The sequence below is a fragment of the Stegastes partitus genome, unplaced genomic scaffold (genome assembly GCF_000690725.1).
Source record: "Stegastes partitus isolate 25-593 unplaced genomic scaffold, Stegastes_partitus-1.0.2 Scaffold661, whole genome shotgun sequence".
NCBI classification, from domain to species: domain Eukaryota; kingdom Metazoa; phylum Chordata; class Actinopteri; family Pomacentridae; genus Stegastes; species Stegastes partitus.
In genome coordinates, this window is record NW_007578392.1 from 52823 (window position 1) to 60894 (window position 8072).

Here is an 8072-nt window from a genome sequence, read left to right on the forward strand (position 1 = left end):
TAATAATGCATTTTATTTTTCATGCTTGTTGCACATCATATATGAGTGATAATTAGCATCTTTTGCTGGGGAGGTGGAGCACCGATATAGCTGATGTGGATAAAGCAGGACATGCTGGACATAATGCCTCCATTCAGGTCTCACATTCAGATGCTGCTTTTAGCCCTTTGGGGCCACAAACCTTTACAGTTTTCATCATCAGCAGCATGTTTGGTGATGGCAACCACTGCTTTTCATTTGAGGTAGTAGTTATGGATCTTATGACTTTCCTTCATAGATGCTTTTAAGAATCACATACTTGTGTTTCTTCTGGTACTAACCAATTGAATATGATTGATATCTTTTTAATTTCACACTTTGTGCTAATCTGTTAGCATCTTAAGGGCCAGAAAGCGTCTCTTTAGCTCAGATAACCAAAGCATTAGCGAACCAGTACTCGTAGTTTAACGAGTGAGAACGGACTCGCATGAATCGTCTTTAAGTTTGAGATTATTACGGTTATATTTGCGACTTTACACAAATTTTCGTCCTTCAGTTTTTCGTCTTTACATTTTATTTACCTCAGATTTTGTAGTAAAAAAGAAAAGTCTGCACTTTGCATGTGTATTTGACCATAACACTTGAAACTTCATTCATTTCATTAAAAAAAAATCTTAATTTACTCCAAAGATTTGACTTTTGTTTGTGAGGTAACACCTTTCGTAGATGTTTGTAGCTGTCTGTGAGCCTGTGAGGTGGATATATATGTTTAATCTTAAGGAAGTGATCTTGTTAGTTCATGTTTACTTACATATGTGAGCCAGTATAGCCGTTTACGAATATTGTCTGAAACCGGCGCTCTCCTGGGGTCTTTTGAAGGATGCTACCTATGATAATTAGAGCGCTATGACCTTCTCATTAGAGCCAGGAGGCTGCTCTTTTCTCTCCAGCCCTCCCTTCCACCGTCATGCGGGCCTGCCACAGGACAACCGGCATATCAAAGGAAAAATATTTATTAAAGACAAAATTACAAAACCTTTGAATTTCAGCCCGGCGTATGCAGAGTCAAACGGACCGTCGCGCTCGGCCCACCTAAAGCCCTTCCTGCCCGCCCCGCTCGCTTGTAGCTTAAATTTTTCACAACACATTTCCAGGGTTTCAAAGCAGCAGCTCGGCGCTAATCCATTTCCTCTGACAAAGACCTGTTCGTAAATTGTCCCCTTTTTTATTCACTGTCTTTTACATGTAATTGTCAAAAAAATTAAGGATTAAATGGAGTGGCGCTCATCTTGGGAGACCGGCAGGAGAGAATAGAAAGGAAAATATGGCAGAGAGTGTCTAAAAGCTCTTTAATTATTCCTCCACACTGATTTTGTTTTATGTCTGATGCACTGTATGAGTCATTAGCACGTTCACCAACAAACATTTCAGCTTTTTTTTTTTTTTTTAACTTCCAAGTTTCACAAGTTTAATGGTAGAATAATAGCCTTGAGTTGTGTGTGTGTGCATGTGTGAGAGAATTAAATGAAATACAGATTTGACAGCAGACACGACTGGAGCAGAAGACGGCGATAAACAATGTCGTAATCCTCACCACGTCGTCTGCTTCATGTGAGGTCTCGCTGGGGCTGAGTTGCGAGTCTCCTTAGACCTGCTAGCGTTGACTTCACCAGCAGACGATCTGATGCGAGAGGTTATTTTTATAATTTTTTTTAATGACCTCTGTCATTTAATCCTGCCTTCCCCCCACTGTCACCCAACACTCTGCTGTTTCATGTGCGGCAGTCGTTTTGACGTGCTGTTACTGGATCAAGCTGAGGGAGGTTCAAAGCAGGAATCTATTATCACTTAAACATTTTAGAGCATTAGATATTATGGACGCCACAGGTTCCTCTGGTCAGAACTCTGTAATGGCGCCGATAAACGGCTAGTTGTGGAACGGACAGATTTAGCAGCAGCAGTGTTTGTTATAGCCTGACCGGTGCTGCATTTTTGGTATTCATGTAAATTTGTCGGCCAATAATTCGGTAAGTTACGGAGCAGTATTTGCAAGTGGTGTTTTGTTTGTATGCAAGACAAGGAGGGTCGTGAGGTTTCGTGTTTTCTGCTGATCATACCAGAAACACTTTAAAGAATGCTGCAGGAACTAAATGTGGCTTCAGACAATGCATGGATTACTATATTTAAATAATCACAGTTTATTTAGGTGAGGAACGCTACATGTAAACATAAGAGACCCGCACAGGGTGTGGCGGCTCTCTGAGAAACCACGAGCCACTAAATCAGTTTAAATCTGACTTGTACACAAAGGAATTCTTCCCTCAAATCTCATAAAAATTCTTTGAAATTCAAAACCTAAATGAATTAAAAAGCAGCAACAAGAGAAGCAGCATCCTTGTCATTCATATATTTCAAACATTTAATTCTAAAGAGGGTTTTATTTGTCAGATTCAGCTCACAAGATGTTTATGAAAGGAGTTCTTTGTTTTAGAAAATCATATCATGTTTAAGAATTTAAGTTTATGTGAAGGATGTATACATCTGAGTGCATTTTATCAGCTCACTTTTGGATAGCATAAATATTTCATCATCTGTAACCCGTAAATGCCATTGAGTGTTTTTTTTATTATTTTAACCTTGTTGAGATGCTATTATTTGGAATACTGACATCCACAGTGTCTATGTCGTGGTAAAGCTGTTAAAAAACGTGCCGGTCTAAATGTTTTCCAGCTTAATTCATCATCCTTATTGTGGCTACATGTGTTGATTGGAAATGACATGAGGTCAAAATCACTTATTGGGTCTAATCAGGGCGTAGCTGATTGACGTTATGGAAAAAGAGGGGTGTTTTTTTTGGTTGTTGTTGTCGTCGTTTTGAGCTGGCTGATGGGTATATGAGCGTGTAATCTTTATCCTCGGGTCCTGTGAGGTAGCGCCGGTGTGACAGACGCACGCCAGAGCTGACACACAACATACGGTGTCGAGAGCGAGGTCTCGGAGTAGCTGTGCCACCCAAACCGAGTCATTAGGCTCCTCGGCACCTGCAGCTTCCTCCTACGTAAAGAGCTGTATAAATTAATCACACACAGCCTTATGCACTTTGATGCAATTTATAATGCACATTAATTAGGGCTGACAGCTGTAACTAAAAGGCAGAATGATCACTTACAATTCAAATAAAAATCACAGTGCAATAACAAAAGTCATTTGCATGACTCTTTTTTTTGTCCCCCTGTCATGCTCTATTTTCATCTCCATCCAGCTTTGATTCCTGCTGTTTTATCAGAGGCCGAATGCATGTGAAAAGACTAAATGATCTGCAAATTGATGCGACACTTTGGCTGTGTCTCACTCCGGAGTATGAGCTCTAATTGTACATTGTGTGAAGGTATGGCATTGGATGATAAAAAGGCTTTTCTCCACACCTCATTTCAATCTCAATGTCTTATCAGTTGCCTTTGTTAACTCGCTGCTTGTTGATGGCCTTTCATGAGTTTATACCGTTAGCACTTTATTACTGATTACGTTTCTTTTTGCATATGTTTCTACACAGGGGGGAACTTGTCTTTTGTTGCCGTGCCGCATCCCAGCGACACACAGTGGAAATAAATTTACAGCCAAACATTGTGCTCACATCTAAACATCATGAGGACAGCATTGGAGCTGACCTTCAGAGGTGCTAATTAAATTTTGGGCATGTGGCGGTGCTATAACTGATTTCATTCTTCATTATGGCCCGTAATGACATTTCTCAGCTGTCAGAAGTATTGCAGGCGGCTCGCTTTGGGACGAATTAGCCATTATGCCATCGTAGAGATAGCATAACCGTAAAGGGGAGGGGCGGGAGGACGAGTTTAGGGACTTGAAGTTGAACGGAAACACATTCGGCAAAGCTGGCTAAAAATCAACACGACGTGCTTCTTGCTGCTTCGAACAAGAGGACGACTTTTCTGACTGCAAAGCAAACCCATATGTCTCCTTTTGCAGTAAAAGGCTTTAACAGGATCCTAAAGATTTAATCAAAATGTCAGTATGTGTAGGTCAGCCGCAGTGCAGGATCAGGAGGGGAAGATATACAGTACCGGTACAAAGCTGGTTCTCAGAGGACAGAGGATGTCCCAGGGTCTGATTTACGTGCACCGCCTCGTTGTAAAAGGTATTTTAAATACTGGTTCATTTACTCACAGCAAGCAGTGCTCGAGAACGCAGAGAAAAGCCCAAGTCATTGCTCGTCAGCTGGTCTTTAGTCACTGAACAGCCACGCAGCCTAATAATTAAAGTGCTAAGATAAGTGAAGTGTCACCAGAACATGCGATTTATGCTGCGTGTTGCACAAACAGAGGTCGGGCAACATGGGATTAGCTGTAGCACAATATAATGGAACGCAGACAACAGCTTATAATAAGGGTTTAATGTGAGCAAACAGTGCATTCATTAGAAAAAATAAATAAAAATCCATGTTTAAATACTGTCAGAATCACGCAGCTTCCTTTAATTACATCCACGGAGCTCTTTCTATTTAATCTAATTCTCAATAAATAGATGTACACATGAATTTCTTGCATTTCCTGACACTGAACTGTATTTTAATAGGAGGCCATGTCCACTGTGTTCTCCCCAGAAACAACTCGACATTAAGGAAAACCAAAATAAAACCTGTAATTTAAGAAAAGAAAACGTCTGTTTTTCATCATTCCTGAGAGACCTTGTGAATTTCACAACAGATAAGATCTAAAGGGCCACTCATCTACAGAGCGGAGGATAAGTAGATGGGCTGAGGAAAGGAAGGGTGACTGACACAGTTAAACGCTTCATTCCCAGGAGGGTGGATGTAGATCTGGTTATTTCTATTTCCCGCCACTCCTCTCCGTCTGCCCGGCTGTTGGTCTGTCTTCTGTTTGATTGTGCGGAGGATCTGATCCCACAATGTCCAGTGGAGAAAAAAAAAAAAACACCGTCTGCCACAGTTCTCTCTGACAGACAGGATTTCAGTTAAAAGGCTGAATTCACAAGACCTATCCATTAGATCTGAGGAGGAGGAGGAGGACAAGGAAAACAGACAAGCTTACGTCAAACTTCAAACCACATTGATTTAGATGGAAATTACACTGCTGCTGCTGCTGCTGAGGGACATTCTTGCAGATCAGCAGCATTTCCCCTCAAGTTTAAAAAGGAAATGACATTCTCTGATTTAGAGCATTGTCTCAGATGAAGTATTATCTGTATTTCTACTTAAACTTGTGAATTGTTTGCACTTGTTACCCAGCATAGGGCTGCTGTTTAAATGACGAAACAAGAAGAAGTTCTGCGAAATTAGAGCCCGACTGGCGCCAACATTATCGGTCTGTCAGAGACGTCGGTACCAGTATACATGTTGTACGCTGTGCACTGGTGTAAAAACTGGTTTTTTTTTTTTAATGCAGACAAGATGCTGGTAGGGCTGGGCCATATCATACCGCACACCGGAGTACTGGTATAACTGAAGACACTCCTTAATCCAAGATGGCAGCCAACCTAACTCTTTGTTTGTCAGGTCTGAATTTTAATGTTTTAAGTCATCATATGTCTTCTATTTATGAAAGCTGGGCTTGAAAGTAGGATGTTTTGCACGTTCTTCTTTATTTACACCACTCTGAGATCTCTGGAGCTTATTTTTCTGGGCACTTTAGTGTTCATTTCTTATGATATTGAAATATCACGATAAAATTTGAGTGAAACGTGCAGTGCCATTGTTTTTGTCCGGTCTGATGCACATGGAGCGAGAAGTATGGCGGCGACCGAGGAGGACGGTGAATGCAGTGCATTGACCGACACAGGCCTGGACCTGAATATTCGGTCATGGTGGTGGCGTCCGCATAGCAATTTAGAGATCTAAATATTCGCCCGCCACACGCCGCCGCCGCCGCCGCCACCTGATGGTGGAAACAGAGCTGTGACCGCTGTCCCACACTGGCATCAGCAGCCAAGTACTGCTTGTGCGTCCCGCCCACTTCCACCCCGTCGGTCCGAATATTCACCCGCTGCTATACACCCAACACCCTGCCCCATACCCCCCACCGCCCCCAAGTGACGTGATGGTGAGACCAAAGAAACTGGCTGCAAAGTTTAATGTTTTGATGTGTGAGCCTGTTTCCATTTGAAATGCCTTTTGATTAAACTAATTGTCAGCAAGCGATTTACAACTTATGCACGTTTGATGTTGGTACATTACAGCTTTAATGCACATCAGAAACAGCTGCTTGCTAAATGGAAAAGAACTGTTTTTTATTTTTGTTTGCACCAATAAAGTTTTGAAGTGTTTTGTCTAGCATCAATTATATTGTCAGTTATCGCACATTTTCTCATTTATATCGTGGTAAATATGTTTGGCCGTATCAGCCTGCCCTAGATGCTTGTGGTAATTTAGAAATTGTGTCGTTATATAGTTTGTCTAGCAGAGCGAGTCTGGTTTCAGTTCACTCTCTGCAGCACATGTAGCAGAGCACATATCACAGCTGAGGATATGGTAGCGGTATAGATTGTGAAAAGAGAGACTATTTTCCTCTCTGAAGGCGTTTGCGTCGACCCTATCGGATTAGACTCTGAACCTTATAAAAGTCTGTATCTTACATTAGCTGATGGAGCAATAAACACCAGCAGTTATTCTCTGCTAATGCTGAGGATCAATCTTTCAATCAAACTGCTTTTTCGTCTTTACATTACACTGCACACCAAGAGCGTTCGTCTCGGGTTGACCCGTGCAGGAATCTACCAGCAAATGGTGCGAATTCATGGAGGATTGTGGCGGGTTTCTGGGTCACGGGGACCTCGTGTCCTCTTTAATGCTACTCCATATGAGGCCAACCCAGTGAACCACTAGGGTCTTTGTTAAATATTCATCTCCTGTCAATAATTAAATGCTCATTATTTGAACCTGAGGAGTGCTGTGATTCCAAATTTAATGTGCTTCTAATGCACGGGGCGATGAGGCACGCCTGATCGCTGGGCTGCATGATGAAAGGTGGTCGCGTACGCTCCATTCTTTTTACCGTCGAACAGGTAGAAAGAATCCGTGTTTCAAATGAAAAATTTACAGCCGTTGTCCAGACTTTTTTGAAGAACATCTGAGGTTTTTGTATTCTGTGACTGTACAAGATTTTGAACAAATGTCAGAGAAAAGAAGAAGCTTGTTATCTCAGACCTTTTAAATTGAATCCTCTCTGAAAGCACAAAAAAAAAAAAAAAAGAGTTTCCAGGAGATCTGTTACTGGGACACAATCAACCACCCGCACAGGAAATAATGACACATGAGCCAATTTAGGTGATACAGGCAGGGCATGAATACACAAATATACAATAAATATGCAAACAACGAGATGTGATACCCAGGGGCAAGGGGCTCACATGATAATACCAGTATTGTCCTGCAGCTATGTAGCAACCAGTAGCGCTATCAATTAACTCCAGGAGGAAGCCGGCGCATCTCCAGTCTTTTGCCTCTTTCTTAAAACTTTAAAGGATTTTTAAATACATAATCATTCCCTTCTTTGATGTGAGGCATTCCTCATTGTTTGTTGTTATTATGATCTGCACGACGAACAACTGAGAATTACCCCAGCTGTTTTTTTTTTTAAACAAATGTGTGTGTGTGTGTGTGTGCGCACGCTGGTGTGTTCTCGTATGGCTCAAGGACCTGCGTGTGGTGTAAACACAGGGAGGGTAAACACACAGGCAGCTTGTATTCTCCATTGTTATTATCCTGTTTGTATAATTAGCCTTATAAATCGCTCACATCAAAGGCACTGTCCCTTGAAATACTTCCATGCCTCTGTTCAAGTAAAGGAGAATGGAGCGGGGAGGGGCAGCGGCGGCGGCGGTCCCACTCCGATTGAGACGTGTTTCAGCTTCTACGAGGCATAAAGGGGGTTTTAGCAGGGAAAGTGCTCTGATGTCCGGTGGCAATTCTTTGTCCTTGTCTGTCAGTCTTTATTTATTTTCTGGTTGTTGCTGGAAAATAAAGGCTGCAAATAGGAAGCCTGAGAGAAAAGTGAGTTCAGTCCCTCTCCAGCTGGATCATCATCGATCGTTGGGATGGGAAAGTTTGGTGGGAGGAT